At 42.5% G+C, this 19,484-nt stretch overlaps 1 long non-coding RNA gene across 2 annotated transcripts; it reads right to left on the reverse strand.

The window, feature by feature from the left end:
• Positions 1-11,136: 11,136 nt before the first annotated feature.
• On the reverse strand, positions 11,137-16,993 carry LOC307211519. 2 transcript variants are annotated; one of them, XR_013836498.1, is made up of 3 exons: positions 16,646-16,993; positions 14,123-14,175; positions 11,137-12,130 (listed from the first exon to the last, which is right to left on the reverse strand). It is a non-coding gene; the product is annotated as an uncharacterized lncRNA (long non-coding RNA). The 2 variants fall into 2 exon arrangements; XR_013836499.1 differs by lacking the exon at positions 16,646-16,993 and adding an exon at positions 15,335-15,724.
• Positions 16,994-19,484: the final 2,491 nt, after the last annotated feature.

Below are 19,484 nucleotides of genomic sequence, written 5' to 3' on the forward strand. Positions count from 1 at the left end.
GTCTATCCTAAATACACATAAGTCTGACTATTTCCCGGTTTTAATTCTCCAAACCTTAATTAATTTCTAACAGCAGCTTAATCCAGAATTTAGGGTGTCCTGCACCCCACCCCACCGCGATTCATAAGAATAAACAGTACTACAAACTGTTCATTTACCCATCTTCCCCATCTTCAGCAAATCTCACTTGTGAATGACATTTTTTCAGAGCAACTTACATTAAGATATGCAATCCAGTGTGAAGAATAATCTGTTCTGTATGCTCTCTAACATTTCCTTGGGACTACTGGTTCATTCTGAATAGTGTTCCCACAGCAGTGACCATTACGCTCCTTTGAAAATACACACCACAAATGTTCTCCATTTCTTCATTTTACTTGCTGAGCAACTGTACAACAGAAATATTCTGTTGCCTCTGAACAGCTTCTCCGAAAATCTCTGGAACGCCAAATTGTGCATCATCAGGGGCCGTGGAATATCCATTAGGCATTTGAGCACACCCTTCCAATGCTGAATTTCTTGGTTTATCATCCGCTGATGTTCTGCATCAATGCCCTGGTTCAGCCTCGACCTAGATTCAGTTTCTATCCAGTTGCACAATGAAGTGAAATGCTTGGATGACTTTGTGCTGTTTCAGAGTGTTTCCAGTCATTGGTCCTGATACTCCCAAGCGAAGAACTGGCAGTGGCAGTGGCACCACCTGGAAATGTTTTGCAGAAGCAGCAAAAATCCTTGCTGGTACTCTTAGAATAGACAATCCAGCACCTTTTCAGCTTATCTAAAGCCCTTTCAGCAAAAGCTTTTGAAAAAAATGACATTTGTTTTTCATCTCAAGGAAATGCAATATCCTCAATTTCATTTGGCCCATTGGAAACCACAGAATGAGAAATATGTATGTAGAATGAGAAATATTGTTGATAGGTACATATAGTAGGGGTTCCTTCTCTTTTACTATTTCAGCAGGAGTCTCATGAGAGGCAGCGTTCTCATCTTCTACATTAATGGAAATTGGATCATTTAGACAGTTCTCATTGAGAACTCCTACAGGTATTCACACAAATGCCCCACTTATACTATATGCCTCACTGCAGTTAACAGTATGGTGATATCAGCCTAAATAATACTACAAAACTGACTAGAGTTCAAAGCAATTGCTTGACTTGGTCATGCGGTTTCTGCCACTCTATATTTTGGGGCAACAGCAACTTTCAGTTTTCTTTAAAAAGCAGCAAGGGAAGAAGGCCGAAGAAGCAGCTATAGTCTGGGAGACTGTAAAGGTAAAGATAAAGGTACCCCTGACCATTAGGTCCAGTCATGACCGACTCTGGGGTTGCAGCGCTCATCTCGCTTTATTGGCCGAGGGAGCAGGCATACAGCTTCCGGGTCATGTGGCCAGCATGACTAAGCCACTTCTGGTGAACCAAACGCCGTTTACCTTCCTGCCAGAGCGGTACCTATTTATCTACTTGCACTTTGATGTGCTTTTGAACTGCTAGGTTGACAGGAGCAGGGACAGAGCAACGGGAGCTCACCCCGTCGCGGGGATTCAAACCGCTGACCTTCTGATCGGCAAGTCCTAGGCTCTGTGGTTTATGTCCCTTAAATACCAATTATATCACTTCAATGGAGAGCCTACTTCATGTAGCTGAGGACAGAGTGCTAGAGATCAGAGAGGAGAGCTTGTAGCAGGAGCCATTTTGTGTGTGCGCTGAACATAATAAAGAATATGGGCCTACAAATCCATGAGGCCTTACTGAGTGAGTAGTGGAGAAGGCCAGCAGCAGGCCACAACCAGAAGACCTATGAGACTGAGCTCTGCCCAAAGGGCATTGGAACTACATATTGAAGGAGGCTCTCAGGAGAAGCACAACCTGATCCCTCATGTAAGAAAAAAAAATGAAGCACACCTATCATTCTGCTTAATTTCAGAGCAAGAATTCTCACATATAACCTGTGCATGCAATAATTCTAACATGTGATCCCTAGCTTTGGACACACCTACATAGATCCTTGTAGGGGGTCCTCAACATCACACCTCCACCAGGCCCCATAAACACTCTGGGTGGCCCTGAAGAGCTGGCCATGGAGGTGTGGGCAGTATTCATTTTAGGGCAGGCCCTGCCTGGCAGACTAAACATCTGGCCATGCCTTGTGGGGTCATGCCCCATCAGAGATGGGCCAGGTGCAAAAGGTTTTTCCCCACCCCAAAGCTGAGCTCAGGTTTGGGGAAAGGGATCACAGATATCCATGTACTAAGATCATCAATTGTGGAAATGAAATTGTCATTTGTTAGGAAGGACTGTAATTTTTGTTCAGGTAAATACTCTTGGCAGAATTCACTCATACGGAAAGTGTTATTACTACTGTTGAAAATCATAGTGATGGTTTCTGCTTTGCTTCTAGCCACTTGGTCTCCTCATCACTGCTTCTAGCTACAAACTGCACAATGGCTTCTTCCAGTCTTAACACTGCAATTCATAACCTAGATAAGCAGAGCTTTTGATATAGGCCACTAGGTCGAAGGGAACTAAATTGGTTACAATTACAACTGCGTTGTTGTGAACTGAGCCATGTGCGCTATGCTGAATTCTCTTTTATGCGACAACCCATCTAGATTAAAGAAGACTCTTCATAGACGCTTCACTTACCCACAGAATAGCTAGAGGCAAGCTGTAATGGCCTAAGTAAGAAAGCCGTCTGACTCGCTCTGCGTTCTAGTGCTTGCTGGAGTACTGCCCACTGCTTCAAGTTCAGTTTTTATAAGTTTTGATCCTGTTTGAAAAGAGCATTACTCTCTAGCTTACATGAACAAAGGCTTGTCTTCCCAGCCTTGTAAATGTGAATATTGGTATTTGTGCAGAAGCAGTAGTGACTTGCACATTATACCTAAGTTTCACTCCTGGATAATTACTTGTGAAGTCAAAAAAGATTATCTTCCCACAGTGCTGGTCTTAATTTGGAAAAGACCTACATCTCTGCCTCACCTTCACTCGAAACATGGTGGACATTAAGGGTAGTATCCAACTAAGTTCTACTCGGTGTAGGGCCATCAAAATTGAATAGCAATTGGATTTTTATGCTAGAGCCAATCACCCAAGCTCTGTAATCTGTTAAGTTAAATGTAATGGAAATGAAAGCACACAAGAACAGTACAGTGGAGCAACTCAAGGGTTAGGCTAATGAACCATGCCAATCATTCAAACTAATCTGTTAGTTCATCTACACGCCTTACCTGGATTAACTGATTGCTTCACTGAGGATTTGTTTCAGGGATGAAAACCAACCTGCTTACAGTTTGTTGAAACTACATCCATCTCAGATATATCACACTGAAGAAAAAGAGTTTCAAGTCCATGTCAATTCTATTCAGGAACTTTACAAATCTGAAAACTTTAGGGATTAATCTGCTACTTGGTAAGAATTGTGGGCAAAAACACATACCAAATAAATATCACCCATCATTGCATGGCATATGCAACATGTTTTAATGGGTATTATTTACTGGCAGGATATATTAATTATATTTAATACTCTATAGATCGACATGTGTGGGATAGGGAAACAAAAGAAAAACAGTTGGTGCTTGTTTCTAAAAACACAGGGCTTGCACATGAAGAGCCACAGTAGCAGAATTTAAATCCAATCATTAGTGAAGCATAGGAATAGGCTTTTAAAACTTATTTTAATACTTTCCAGCTGCTTGAGGTATAGCTGGCCCCCTTTATCCCTCTTGCAGAGAAACAGACCACATAATAAAGTAAGTTTTAAATATACTTTACTTACAGTCATGCATTGTCCTTAGGAGCAGTGATAACAGGCAGGTAAATGTTCTTAGTTCAAAAATACACTGAAGGCAGCCTCAGATATATTCCTGAGGCAGAGAGATATGTTGAGGCATGGCTGCCTCCATCACATGCAATGTGTGTGAGAGAGAACAGAAACAAGATACAAGCCTTACTTCCTTCCTCTCAGAAGAGGAGGGGATGTGACATTCCTGAGCCTACTCTAGCAATTTAGAACTCTGTAGTCCTCTGTAGTCACATACAGCCTAGCATTGTTAGGTTTGACTGCAAATCTCTCACAATATGAACCTTATTGAACTACTGGAGCACACCAAACTGCTATTAAAACGGCCACCCTCCCAGTTTCTTGCCAGTTACAACACACACACAACTGAACAATCCTTTAGCACTTTGTGCAGTGTGAAAACATGACTACATTCAACATAGCTGTCAACTTACAGATTTGAAAATAAGGGACCAGCAGCCTTGAAAATAAGGGACCAGCAGCCAAAATAAGGGACCTGCAGCCTCACCTGTTCCAGGCACTCCAGTCTTCCTGTCCTCCTGCAGTCTGGTCAAACTCATGCTGGTAGCTTCGAGAACACTGTCCAACCAACTTTGTAACCAGAGATTCAACTGAGTAGAATCTGAATCACATGCACCACAAGGCCTATGCAGCCTTAACTTAAGATGGTTCCCCGGCCTGGCTTTGCACTGCAAAGTTTGCAGCAGCACATGCAACAAAATGGCATCTAGCATTCAAAAACCTCCTCAGCTTGCATTAACTAGCCACACACACACAGCCTCCCCCCCTCCCACGAGATCTCCTTTCCTTTCCCACCACCATGTGCCCCCGCTCCAGACCGACCATTTTGCTGGCAAGGGTGAGTGGGCCGTCGATGACGTATCTATCCGATTCCGATCTGAGCACTCAGCACAGGTATGTTCAACTTCTGAGCCCCTCTGAGCCAAAGGCAGAAAGCCCAGCCAGCAGCCAAATGAAGCCTCAAGGAAAACCACCGTCACCTCTCCGCTGGGAAGCGCTGAGCAAAGGCGAGTCCCCAGGGAATGCAGCTGATTTGATCAGCACAAGGCATGCAAGCTCCACCCCCCAGTCGTTCTTAGACTTCTTATTGGGTGAGCAACACAGCCAAGCAACACAGTTGGAGCCTCCCTCCTCCCTGGCCGGCAGGGAGTGAGGGAGAGGAGCTGCTTCCTTTGAAATTTAAGGGACATCATTTAAGGGACATTTAAGGGACATCCATCAATAAGGGACAGCAGCGGGACATGGCGCTGGAATAAGGGACTGTCCCTTCAAATAAGGGACACTTGACAGCTATGCATTCAACCATGAGTGAAAACTGATCGTCTAGATGGTGTTTGCTGAGTGTCCATAGAGAAAAGTTGAAGATCTCTCCCAAAGGAGAAATTTCTAAAATAAATTATTGACTGTTTTGGCCAAGAGTGTTGAAGACTCCAGTTTTCATTTTTAAAATGGTTCACATTGTGTTCTATTTTTCCTTATGTTATGGACAGACAAGCATTAACAACAACAACAAAAAAAGTCTGCTGGTTTCAAACCTTATGTCTTGCATTCACCATCATAGCTAAGGCAGTTTCTGAGCCAAAGGTGTGGCATTCAGCCTTAGGGGTTTTTTTATTATTATTTGGTTGAGAGTGCTGCAGTCTTGTTGTTCAAATTGAAGCTCTATGTCTTTCTAGTATCTTACCCGGTTATTGCTGACTGGACAAATAATGCAATTTGTTTGAAGTTAGTTCTGAAAGGTACAATCCCATGCAATACAGTAAATCGCCAAGAGGCACAGCCCAACATTGTTTCTCGTTGCTTCTTTTCAGCACCATGTAATGGGGCGTGGGGTTCAGTAGTATAAAGACTACAGTAGTCAAGTCAACAACCGGCTCCTCCCCCAGAACTATTTATATAGACACCCGTGCTGGCACCAGCAAAGTATTAAAAAGAAAAAGGTTTAACCCCCAGAGCAAAGAGCCTTCACTTGGAAAGGCCTGTTGACATTGGCCAGGCTATCAGAATAAATAAGCAAGGAAAGAATGCAGCCGGGAGAGGTTCTTCCACTGGGCGATGATGAAAAAATAAATGTTTCATAACTTGGACAACTGAATGCATTTATGTAGGTAAATCTAATAATACCAAAGCCCTAGATAAAATCAGCATATTGACCTGAGCATGAGTTAAACTACACTGCTGGTAATTTAATGGCATGCACACACTGTGTGATAATGAGCATTCAGAGGTGGTTGCAGGCAACTTTCAGGGGGTGCCATACACAATCCCCATGTCATCCTTGCCCCACACTATTTGTCAATCTAAGGAATACTCTGCTGAAACACTTCTCAAGCACTTGCTGCACACATTTGTCCACAGAGAGTATGGTAACTTACCCGCCCCTGTATACCAATGTGCATCCTCTTCATATCACTATATCAACACACCAGTATCCAGCCCCTCTATTTGGAAAAACTGAAAAATTATTACTTTAAAAAATGGTATGTACAAACAGTAATTGAGGGAAAGCGTACTAAAGGACACCCTTGCATGCTACAGGGACGCGGGTGGCACTGTGGTCTAAACCACTGAGCCTAGGGCTTGCCGATCAGAAGTCGGCGGTTCGAATCCCCACAACGGGATGAGCTCCCGTTGCTCGATCCCTGCTCCTGCCAACCTAGCAGTTCAAAAGCACGTCAAAGTGCAAGCAGACAAATAGGTACCACTCCGGTCGGAAGGTAAACAGCGTTTCCGTGCGCTGCTCTGGTTCACCAGAAGTGGCTTAGTCATGCTGGCCACGTGATCCAGAAGCTGTTTGCGGACAAACGCCGGCTCCATCAGCCAGTAAAGCGAGATGAGCACCACGACCCCAGAGTCATCTGCGACTGGACTTAACGATCAGGGGTCCTTTAACCTTTACCTTTAGCTTGCATGCTACTTTGAAAACATGCCCACCTGTGTGTATAAACAACACAGATAGGAGCTACTGCTTTGGATTTCATAAAGGTGTGTACAACTGCAAACTATTATGCACAAAGGTGTGTTGTGAATAAAACCCTCAGTGCCTTTCAAAGGCTACGTGTGTACACAGCCCACATACAAACACTTATACTTCACTCACAAGCCACCCCTACCACCAGATTCCTTGGCAAATGAAAACACTATTTCAAGTAACAGAGACCCATTTATGTTAATATGCAACATGCGTATGAAGATTACATAGGGACACACTTGCCTCTGGACACTTAGAGCTATCTAACTTGAAATTCAATCAGGTTGTTTTGGATTACATTTTTATCACTTTCCTTCTTGCTCTTTCTCCCTTGCTTGTCAGACACACACACAAACACATACTCTCTCCCTATTACTCATCCTTAAAAGGTAACATTTTCTAAGTAACAAGAAAATTGGTCTGGAAAACAAGTTTCTGGCAGCTGCTCTCTGTCAATTTCTGTCCATGAGTCAGCAAACGGCTGTGTAAACGCCAATGCTCCACAATACTCATCAGGCCCTGGCAGTGCCAAGGCCCTTCCCACTGCCAGGGAGACAAATCCATCATCTAGAGCTGCTGTAAAGACAGCACTGACATTTAAAACCTGAGGGCTGCCTCCATTTCACGGTGTGCCTCAAAGACTTCAGGATTGCAGTGCAAGAGGTAGGAGGGGAAGTCTTCAAATTCCAGTAGCTGCTTTGGTACCAAACAGTCTCCTTGTCAAATGAAAAGGAATTCTGGTGAGGTTGTGCAAAAGCTGATTTGTCTCCATCTTTTTAAGAATAACAAAGGTGGGTCTGTGGAACTTAGGGGCTAACTGCTCTGTTGTGGCCAGAGCTTTTGTGGACTAGAGCCCACGTGCAACTGACATAATAGGTTCTACTCCAGGCGCAGGCAAACATGTGGAGGGCCACAGGTTCCTCACCCTGCCTTAGAGACATGAATGAGTATATTTGATTTCAGGAGAAACTGTTCTGAGCTCATTCAGCACACCCCACAATATACTTCTCTCAGCAACCTGATACACACAATTTCAGGGGTCTAACTGGGCCACTTGATAGTAGATAGCTCTCCAGGCTTCTCTGTCTAGCTCAAAGAACTATATCCAGGCCACACACCCTCAGTGGCCCTGTTTTACAACCTCCATGAGGGTTCTTGCCTGGCTGGAATGTGCCCCTCAACTCCAATAATGCTTCTCACTTGCATGGATGGAGGATAGAGAGTAGCATGTGAGTAGGAACAAGCCTACTGTGCAAAGGTAAAATTCACATTTGTTGCTCTGTTCACTTTTGCCTCTGGTCTAATCCGCCAATGCCATATGGCCCGCAGAAGGGGATGGGACCCTCAGGTTGAAAATGGTTCCCCATCTCTACTGTTATACAGAGATAGTCCTGATCTACCAAATGCTTGCAACTTGAATGCACAACCAGAACCAAGCACTGTTTGCTCAACCCTAGTCTTGTCATTAACCCCAGGTAACAGCTTCAGACTTAAATATTAGGTGCCCATAAATACATGTCTTAAAAATAAAATTTAAAAACAACATAAACGTGGGATTCTGTTTGCAACTGGGATTACAGCACGCCCTCTGCAATCCTGGACCATTTCCCACAGTTGCAATTAGCAACAGAGAGTGGGAGCTCCCATTAGTTAGAATGCTGGCGCTCAGGTGGTGGTGCATTACAAATGAGAAGGCATTTGTTTCCAGGGAAACAAACTGATCTTTTCTACATCAAACAATATTACACAATTACATTCTGCATTCAAGTTCCCAGCATCTAGTTAAGATGTTCAGAGATGAGACAGAACATTACAAAAGAACAAACTAAATCCCGGCCGCAAAGGGTCAGCAAATATAAGGATGGAAGAAACCACAAAATAAGCCATCTTGGAAGAATCTCGACACTGGACGCAGTTCACTCTAACCATGCCTTATTTGCTGGCGTGTGCCTTGAGAGTTAAAAACCACTTCTTGTATCATATTATTATGACTGAGAATTTCCCTCTTCTCCTTAAAAATTCTCTTCCTCCATACCAACTGCGTTCAACCCTGAATCACCAAGTCCCCATACCTAATTCACTGAGAGGCTCTTGTCCCATGAGGCAGCAACTTCTGAAAACTAGCAGCTGCCTCCCTGCTTCCTACCATCTATTCACAGTGCCCTCTTCTCCTGGAGCTCCAAAACAGGGGTGCAGCTGGGTAATTTTAGACTCAAAGTTATAATCTAACCCTGCTGCCTCTGGGGTCTCCTGCCTTACACTCCCCTTCATTAGGTGGTATTGCTTCATTTTCTTCAAAATATGTGGCAATACAGTCCTGTTGGATTGGGGTGGGTGGGCTTTTAATGATTGTGTAAGACAGGGGTCAGCAAACTTTTTCAGCAATGGGCCAGTCCACTGTCCCTCAGACCATGTGGTGGGCTGGACTATATTTTGAAAGGAAAAAAAAAATGAACAAATTCCTATGCCCCACAAATAACCCAGAGATGCATTTTAAATAAAAGCACACATTCTACTCATGTAAGAACACCAGGCAGGCCCCACAAATAACCCAGAGATGCATTTTAAATAAAAGGCCACATTCTACTCATATAAAAACACGCTGATTCCCAGACTGTCCGTGGGCCGGATTTAGAAGGCGATTGGACCGCATCTGGCCCCAGGGCCTTAGGTTGCCTACCCCTGGTGTAAGACCTCTCCTCCAAGCTGGTTAACTGAAAATTTTCCCTTTAAAACTTCACTGTGACCAGTGATCATTTGGGGAAATACGAAGTCATGGTGGGAACATGCAATTTCATATGGATGTTCATTCCTCAACCAGACAGTTCACATTAATCATTCTGAGGAGCCTGTTTGGCCTTGTTCACTAGTGTTGTGGTAGCTGCCATAAATCAGCACCACCTGGGCACAATTCCAAGCAGAAGCTGCTTGTGCAGAAGGAAGTTGTAGCATTGTGTCGCCCATTTTAATTACCCCAGCTAATCCATTCAGGGCAGGCCCCATTAGGATTGTGATACAGTTGCTACTGCAAAGTAGCTCCACAGGGCTGGCTCACACATTCCATTAGTAACTTATAGTTATCAGGGTCTCATAAGCAGTTTGACTCGTGGGTACTTACCCAGGCCACTGTCTCTTAGGGCTGGCTTCCCATGCTTGCTCAGGAAGTATCCATGTGATCCTGGCTACTCATGTGCTCCAAACATCCACACTAGGCTAAGTTCAAGGTGTTGCTACTGTTATATAAAGCTTTATACAGCTCAGTACCAGGGTACCTAAAAGATTCCCTTATCCCTTCCATACCCAACTGATCACTGCATTCTGCAGGTGAAGACTGTTAAGTATAATTGACTTAATTGACACTGAAGTGAAAACACCTGTATATTAATGAAGTTCTAAAATGATTGGTGAAAAGGTTTAACTTGGTGCCCCCCCCCCAACAAATGGAGCCATATTAAAGACAAGAAGAGTACTCTGAGCTCTTGCTGAGTTAATGATTAACTGATGGTTGTTCTCTGGTAGCTAACATGTGAGTGAACCTTTGATCATGTGATGAAGGTACTGAGTTGCGAATCTCTATTTTGAAGGGAGTTGCTTTTGAGTTCTTTTCTCTCTGTGTACCCCAGGAACACCTTCAAACTCGCCGCTGGACTTCGAACCTAAAGCTCAGTGAAGGGTCTGTGCCTGTGACCCTATTTTACTAATAAAGACCTGAAATCTCTTTGGCCATAGACTCCTGAGCAAAATGCCTGGGTCACTCACAGCTCTTTTATTGTCTACACTCACATGGTGTCAGGAGTACTTTAGCCAGAATGGAAAATGAGCGAGGTCCCAACTAAAGAAGAATGGCAACTTAAGCTGATGGAATATGTGCAGCTTGCAGACCTAACATATAGAATAAGAGAAGAAGAATAATACTGTATTGGAAAAGAGAAGATTGGAAAATGTTTATTAAATACATGGAGGGGAATTGTGTACACTTGAAAACATTGGCAGCATTATGATAAATACAACAATGTAAATAAGTTTTGATGGGTGTAATAATGGAATACTAAATGGTTTAGTTTATGTAAAATATGCAGGGATATATGGTATGCAAAATGAACCATGGAAAGAGAAGAAGGGAAGATACTGATATTTTAAGGATGTTTAAGTAAGTATTCAAAATAGTAAAATAAAAAATTATATATATATATATATATATATATATATATATATATATATATGGAGTACTTTAGCCAGCACTAGAAGAGGTGAACTTTGCAACGCTCTCTGTTTTTAGTGCTATTCTCTCCTTTTTAGTTTAGAATTCTTATTTCTTTAAGACAGAAATGTGAGTATGTTTGAATATTCTTATGTGTGCCTGACACTGTACCTAGATATATATATGCTGCTGTGCAGTGTTGTTAAAAACTACATTTATAATTATCTTCTTTTTCTATCATCTTTGTTTGGGTATAAATCCCTAGCCTGAGGGGGTTCAGATACATGTAAATACGACAACATTCAGTTTGACGCTAGCTCAATATCCTTTTTGGGGGAGCATCTTTCCAGGACCTATTGAATATCTTCCTCTTCCAACAAATTTTTATCCAAGTCTTTATATAGATTGGACTACAATTGTATTTTTATGTTTTTATTGTTACATTGCTTCAGGATGTTATATGGGAAGCAATTCACAAATGAAAATAAATGTATGTATGTATGAATGAATGAATAAAAAGTTATCTATGTGGTGTGGGAGTGAGCCATGAGCGAGCAGATTTGGGGCAACAGCTTCATAACAAGGGTAATGAATGAATTGGGCCTTTTTATTAATTTGCTCGAGCCATTCTGGATGTAGCAACACAGTTGGCTTAGTTAGCAAGTGAAGGGGAAAGGGAACTTTGGGATCACTTCATTTTGCAAATTTTTTTATATTCATCTGAACAAGCTGAGTTTTTCAGCAGATTCTGGCAAGTGTAACCAGTCACAACTCCTTTGACAAAGGACCATTTTTTAGGGGCTGAAGTCAACGCAAGTTGGTTTCTTCAGCTTTTTTGGCAAGCCAAGTCAGGTTTACGAAATTTCTGTCAAGAGTCCAGACTGCAGCCTGACTCATCTCCGTTTCTAAAGTTCTGTTAAGATATGGCAGGTCACATTTTCAAACCAATACTGCATTTGAGTGCATAAATCAGGGTCCCGTGACTAATTCTCTTGTCAGGCAGAGCAGTCCAAACCTCCTTATGCTGGGCTGGGTGAGGTGTTCCTCTACTCAGCTCTGCTGGCTGAACTTGCAGATGAGAGGCCTATTGGCAGTTTCCCCACCAGCAGGAAGCTCCAAAACAGGATGTTCTGAGGACAGAAAGGGAGCAGGGATGAGCCGGCCCAGGATCCTGAGCTCGTCTCACAGCCATTTACCATGACCTTGGCTCTAATTAGGAGTGAATCTGTCCAAAGTTTAAACTTGCATGAATATTTTAACTAGGGACTCACCTACAGAAATTTGCCTCTCCACAGAATCACTCAACTGTGTTATTTCTGCAACTTACCAAAAAGCCAACTAGGAGTGATTCTAAAATGCAAACAAGTTACTTATTAGGGTAACAATGAGGAAGTTCCATACAAACTAGAGAAGCAAAGGTTAATGCTGATGCTATCTTTAAATTACCCTGACTCTGGGATAACTGACTCTGAAAGTTTGTGACACCCAGTAGCACCACATAATGAGGCAAGAGCTGACTGCATGACCCTCAGGTTGGAAACTCGCATGTTGAGCATAGAGAGCCAAATAGATCCTCTGCTACTGGTTTAGAATTCAACAGATGGACAACACTACACTACAAAAAAAAAAAAGCCTGATTGAGCTCTCGAATGGATTATCCCTTAAAAACTGGGTACATCACGCTGCCCAACTGATGGGCAAATATGACCTCTCAGTGACCGAAATCAAAGAACTTCCCTTATATTCACAGATAAATATTTTTAAACGAACTGTAAGGGCAGTGGCAATTAAAAATGACCTAAACTTTATGTACACATCCACATGCGCCCCATTATATTTTAAACTTAGAGAGGCCCATGAACAAACACCTTATTTTAATGAACTGACTTTTGTACAACTTCGGAAAGCTTTTACAGAGTTACGATTAAATACAATAAACTCTGATAACAGAGATGGGAGACACAGAGGCATACCAACAAACAAACGTGTTTGCATTAGGGGATGTCCTGAAGTAGAGGACCTTATGCATTATATCTTGCGCTGCTCCTTATATAATGAAGCAAGAGAATGATTTTTAGCACCTATATTGACAAGGTCCCCTGGCCAGAACCCCCTGACATGATTTTATATCTCCTCGCAGACATAGATAAGTATGTGACCTGGCGTGTAGCACTCTTTGCAACTGCCGCTAGGAAAATTATATAGCAAATTATATAGCCAAGATAGCCACCAACTGTAAAGGAGATGAATTTATTTGACCCTACCTACATTCAAGCTATATTCTCTCTTTATCACTAAACTCCGAATATAATTGTACATTGTATTAATTAGCATTATTTTTAATATATTAGTGGCCATGTGGTGATTTTAGCCTATAAATTATATTGTTTAAAGTCTTAACCTGTATATTAAGGTACTTCTATAACTCTGTTTAGAGCAGGTAATGTCTTGATAATATACCGGTAAATTTTTTAAGTTTTTTGTATTAACCCAGCATATTTCCCATTAACTGTTGAATGATTTTGTGTACATTGCGGCAGCCTTTGGCTATGTGCAATAAAACTGACTGACTGTCTGACTGACTGACTGACTGACTGCTTGCCTGCCTGCATGACCCAAACAAATTATGTTAATGGACCTCACTGGCTCTCATATTTTGCACTACCTGCTATGATTCCTGCTGGTACCTCTTTTTAGTCTTGAGTTTTGTTTTCATTTGAATCTTAAATCTCAGGCTCTTTGATCACCTTGGAAAGACTTCCTTTGTTTAATCAGATTAAATACTTTGTTAAGAATGAAATCTGATGGGATGCTTTGCTGTAGCCCGGTGTGTGGCTTCTTTAATTACATCTGATATTCTTGATATCAGTGTGAGATCCATGTAAAAAAAAAAAAAAGTAGCAAGCTGTTGGTCTGAGAAAGTGACATTTGCTTACCAGCTCTAGTCACGTAATGTGGGCCAGGGCTGCAAAATGTTTTATCCTTGGCACAGTCAATATCCCTTGACTCCAGGGTCTATTTTTAAATTTGCACTTTCATAAAATTGAACTGAAGCCTCTTACGCTTGGTTAGTTGGCATCAAAAAAACAGCAGCAGAATTGCAAATTATTTTCAGTACTCACCTCCTTGACAATTACTTCTAATGTCTTCAGACATTATTTGTGTTTGGCAATACCTATGGAGGAAAGGAAACAGTTGTATGTGAAGAAGCAATATCTTTCATCCGGCTGTGAAGTCACTCTCAAGGACACTAATGACACTGTCTGAATGGTATACGAACCCTCCCTTCCTCTTGTGTCATCAGCACTATAATAAATTTTAGCCCATCTGTTTCAACCACAGTTCATAGGAAATATACAAAGCACACTGAAATGCAGTATTGCTGTAACATCAAATATGCAGTTCATACAGAGCAGGACTGTGGCACCAAAGTTTAATCACATTTTAGTCAGCACTAAAGTCAGTGACCTTTTCGCAGGACTATCTGGCATCAATTGCAAGTCTGTTTTTTAAAAAACAACAACAACAAAACATTTAATTCTTCTGTATGGGGCCCAATGAGGTGCTGGGGCATTCAAACCATCAATGACCCAGGAGAAAAAGTTGTGTGAGCATTGTAGAAAAACTGTTGTACATGGGCAAAGTTGAGTGTTATAAAGAGGTGTTTGTGAAAAGCAATATGATGAGCTTACTAGAGCCTCGAGATTGTGTGAAGCAGCACTGCTTGGGCTGGATGGATCTCTATAAATATGGTCCATAAATAGCAACACCCTAGTGGTCCCGGGCCCTAAGGAAGTTAGATTGGCTTCAGCCAGAGCCAGGGCCTTTTCAACACTGGCTCCAGCCTGATGGAATGCTCTGCCTCGTGAAACCAGGGCCCTGCAGGATCTGATTTCTTTCCGCAGGGCCTGTAAGACAGAGTTGTTCCGCCTGGCCTTTGCGATGAGGCTACATTTTAATATTTTAATGTTTCAATATTTTTATGTTGTATTTTAATTTTGTTTTTAAGTTGTATTCATTCAACTTGTTTTTATTATTGCTTGTTAGCAGCCCTGAGCCCAGCCTTGGCTGGGGAGGGCGGGGTATAAATAAAAATTACTATTATTATTATTATTATTATTATTCCCTCAATTAGCACAGTTGCAAACACACAGGTGATCACAAAGACACCACCCATTTCCATGACTTCTTTCCCTTGGTTTGGGACGAAACTAACCCCTGCCCTAAAACTAATCTCCAGATTTGAAACAATCATCAGAATAGTGGACCTGGGGTCCTTAACGATGAAGAGTGGGATATACATTTCATAAATAAATGAAATGAATAACTCTTACTTTGTTAGCTAACTTGCACCATATTTATTTCTGTTGAAGATCTCTTGCAAGACTACGTATTCCTACCCCTGACATCTTTGTTAATGACAACATTACTAGACTCCTGGTGGGCTGAAAGGTAAACTGTAGTGCATATACAAAAATAAAAATAAAAGTAAATTAATGATTCAATAAATACTTCAGTTGGGCCCTCTCAGTTACTTCACGGAGAGCCCCTGCCTACAATCAATAAAATTCATATTTTCTCTCTGGAAATAAAAAAAGGTATATTTTCATACAACTTCCCTTTCTCTATTTTGGGAGAAAAATGGAGAATGTGCACAAAATATGTGAACAGACCCTATAATTGTGCATTGCCAGAATCCTGTGTCCTCATGCAGCATCCTAAGAACAGCCACAATTCTGCTGGCACAGTAAAGGCTACAGCAAGGCTGTGTGTGAGACAGAGAAAAAGAGGCAGTCAGACAGAGAGACTTTGTGTTGCTTATAAGAAGCCAGGACCTGTACGTATCTCAGTTATATTTTGCTAAATTGTGCATATATGCAGTCTCATGTTTAATCCTGTCGAAAGGATCTCTCAGGTAGGAGTTCTGGGAAAGACTTTAATGAGCTGTTGCCAGTTAAAATACTTAGGACTGTGCTGGGTGGATTGTTAATCTGGGTATAAAGCAGCTCTTTATAAACTTGGGTGTGTGTGGTTCCCACACTTGCATGTTCTTCCTGGTGCTAGAGCCTCTGAAAAGGAGGGTAGAATTAAACCATAAATTACGTAGTTACTCTTGTCAGATACTTACATGGACGCTTCACCTTTATGCTTGAGATCTTAATCTGAATCATATTTTTAATTAATTAATTAATTAATTTTAACAATTCATATACCATTTGACTATGCAGTATACAGGAGATTGAAATGAGTTTAAAAATGAGTTAAAACTGTAAAAACTGAAATAAATTAAAATAAAACAGTTGTCAGGAGCTGTAGTCCAGGGGTCAGCAAACTTTTTCAGCAGGGGGCCAGTCCACTGTCCCTCAGACTTTTTGAGGGGCCAGACTATATTTTGAAAAAAATAATAATGAACGAATTCCTATGACCCACAAATAACCCAGAGATGCATTTTAAATAAAAGGACACATTCTCCTTATGTAAAAACACGCTGATTCCCAGACCATCTGCAGGCTGGATTTAGAAGGCAATTGGGCCAGATCCGGGCCCCGGGCCTTAGTTTGCCTACCCATGCTGTAATCAGTAATAAAAAAAACCCTGATCAGTGAAGTTAATTCTTTATTCAAAGAAACAAAAACAACACAGACCTAGTAATCAGAACAACTCTTCCCAGTAGGTCTTGCTCCAATGGGGCAGTTGTGAGGACTGAAGATCCCTGCCTTCCCACCGCTCTCTAAGGTTCCTCCTGCGGTTCCTTCCCCAGCAGCCTAAGACTCCTTTGTCTTGTCTCTCTTCACTCCACTCTCTTCACTTCTCTGCATGTTCTGGGAGACATGAGAAGAGGGGAGCTGGTTGCAGGAGGAGTAGGAGACTTCCTAGATTCTTCAGCAGCATCTCTATCTCCTCGCCCCCACTCCTCTCCTGCCTCTGAGTTTGGACTGCTCTCTGTCAGAGCCTCTTCCTGCTCACTGTTGCCTCTTCAGCTTTGACACCTCCTCCTCCCAGTCTGTTCCCTCTCCTCCCTCTGACCACTCACCATCGACCTACCAACAATCCCCTGGCTCTGAGCCTTCCTCCCTTCAGAGTTCCCTTGGGGGTTCCCCCAGCTGGTGTCTCCCATCGCTCCCCTGCATCCAGTCAGTCCATGACAGTAGTGAACTCGTGTTGAGTTATGAGACCCAAAGGGTCTCCAAGCAGTCTATATTGGTAAAAAAATAAATACATTATACTATAGAAAAGAGGAGGGAGATCATATAGGACATTAATATTTCATACAGAGAAAACATAAACAAAAAATACCAGCATAAGCTCCCTCAAAACAGTGACAGAAAACATTAGCAGCCTGCAAACAATAAACAATGGTTTCTCTGCTTATCTTACTGGGCTGTATAATAAAATTGCAATGCTGTTGTCATGCTGCAGTTTATGTGGCCTCCAATAGCGTGAAGGCAAAACAGCAAGCAGGTGATCGAGCAAGGAGGGCTGGGGGCCGGGGGCCAAGGCAAACTGTTTAAAGGAGGGTGGGAGGTGCTTCCAAAAATGGTTTGGCAAACCATTCTCAGATGTGCCTGCCCCTCTCCTTTAAAATAGGGTGGGGGAGTGCTGGGAGGAGGTAGGCAAGGGGTAAAGGGAGGGAGTTGGTCAAGTGTAAAGGGAGCAGTGGTTGGCTAGGTATGTGGGAAGCAGATTGGCAGGTAAGTGGGGTTGGTGAACAGAACAAGCAGGAGTAACAGCCCCAGTACATAAAAAGAACATAAGTAAAGCCCTTCTTTAGCAGGCCCAAGGCCCATCTGGTTTGGTATCCTGTTCTCTCGTTGATGAACCAGATACAGGTGGGAAGCCCACAAACAGGACATTAACACAATAGCAGTTTCCCCACCCATGTCCTCCCCTCCAGCAACTGATATTCAGAAGCATATCGCTTCTGATACTGGAGGTTGTATACAGACATCATGACTAGTCTCCATTTATAGTTTTACTGTCCATGAATTCGTCTGAGCCCCATTTAAAGTTGCCCAAGTTGGTAGCAAATTCAATAGCTTAACAATGCACTATGTTTCTAGATTAACTATACAGCAAGTGAGGATTGTAACAGTGGATTCTGGTGCACAGTATGGTCTGTATTTTTACCTCATATTCCTGTTCAGAAGGCTCAACCAGACAGTGCATGCAGGTGTGTATAACATAAGCCTAACAACCTACAATAAATAAGAAAAGACACTTCTGTAGGGACAAGCAGGATTGGAAAAGGTTTGTGTATTTGTGTGTGAGAGGGTATGTGAGAGGGGCGGGGAAGAGAATGCAACTCTTTATTTGCACATAGTTTCCAGACAACATCTCTATTCTTCTTAGAGTGGGCAGACGAAATATTTAGACAACCGAGAGACAGGAGAATATTCAACAACAAAATTCAAGGGGCAATTTTGAGAACTTGAGGGAAGAACATTTATTTCAGCTTTAGTCTAAGCTATCCTTTCACACATTGCTGACAGACAGGACAGCATGCTCAGGGGAAATACACCCCATAATAACTGCTTGCTGCCACTACATCAAATCCTCCTTGCTGAGAGGAATGTACAAGGAAGGTCAGTGCTGCGGGCACCAGGGTAGAGTCTTGCCCAAATCTGAAAAGAAAGCTCTAGTTGGGTAAAGCCAGTTAGAGAAGCGTGAAGTGGGGCTGTTTGTCCTGGCATGGTGGTTCCTGTCCCTGTTCTTAGCTAGCTCTGCCTTTGACACACATCTGGCATTTTGGCCTTGGGCCCAGAATCCCAAGTAATTTTCCAAACCCTGCTCCCTGAATAGGCAAGGGGGGGAGTGTTGGGGGGGGGGGAGAAGCAGGGAGATCAGTTTCCTTGTTAACAAAGGCTAACAACAGACAGAGCTTCCTGCTTAAATCTCAGTCCGTTACCCACCTCCTCCCTGTCATCTGTCTGCTCATAACTGCTGGAGGAGAATGCTGTAGCAAGTTCACCTGAGGGGGTGGGGGAGGAGGATAGAAGCAGAGCGGGAGAACTGATCTCTCGCAGCAGATAGCATCATCTTCCCTGTGAAATGAATGAGTCATCTCTGCAACACACTTTGCCTCTGTCAGCCAGAGACACGGGGTCCCATTTCCCTGCCTGTGGAAGCAGCCCAAATGTGCATCAGCTTGACAGCACAACCCCCCTCCTTTTGAGCCACTTTTTCATTTGTCTTTTAATGGTCGGCACCTTTTATTTTAATACACACACTCTCTCTCTCTCTCTCTCTCTCTCTCTCTCTCTTTCAATTATGTTTGCTCTTTTGGTCTGAACTAGTCACTTTAAAGGACAGATTATTTGTGCCTTTTATAGTACTGGCACCATACAGGGCCAGTAAAACAAAACACATTGTTTATTTAACTACACTAAAAAAGGGTGCATGCGAAATCTAGCTGAAGTTCTTTACTGCGGTGGCTGCAAAGCTCTTTGCAGCTCTTGGCTCAAGCTGCTTTGGAAAGACAAGAAT

This window comes from Podarcis cretensis (assembly GCF_951804945.1).
Source record: "Podarcis cretensis genome assembly, chromosome: 2".
NCBI lineage: Eukaryota > Metazoa > Chordata > Lepidosauria > Squamata > Lacertidae > Podarcis > Podarcis cretensis.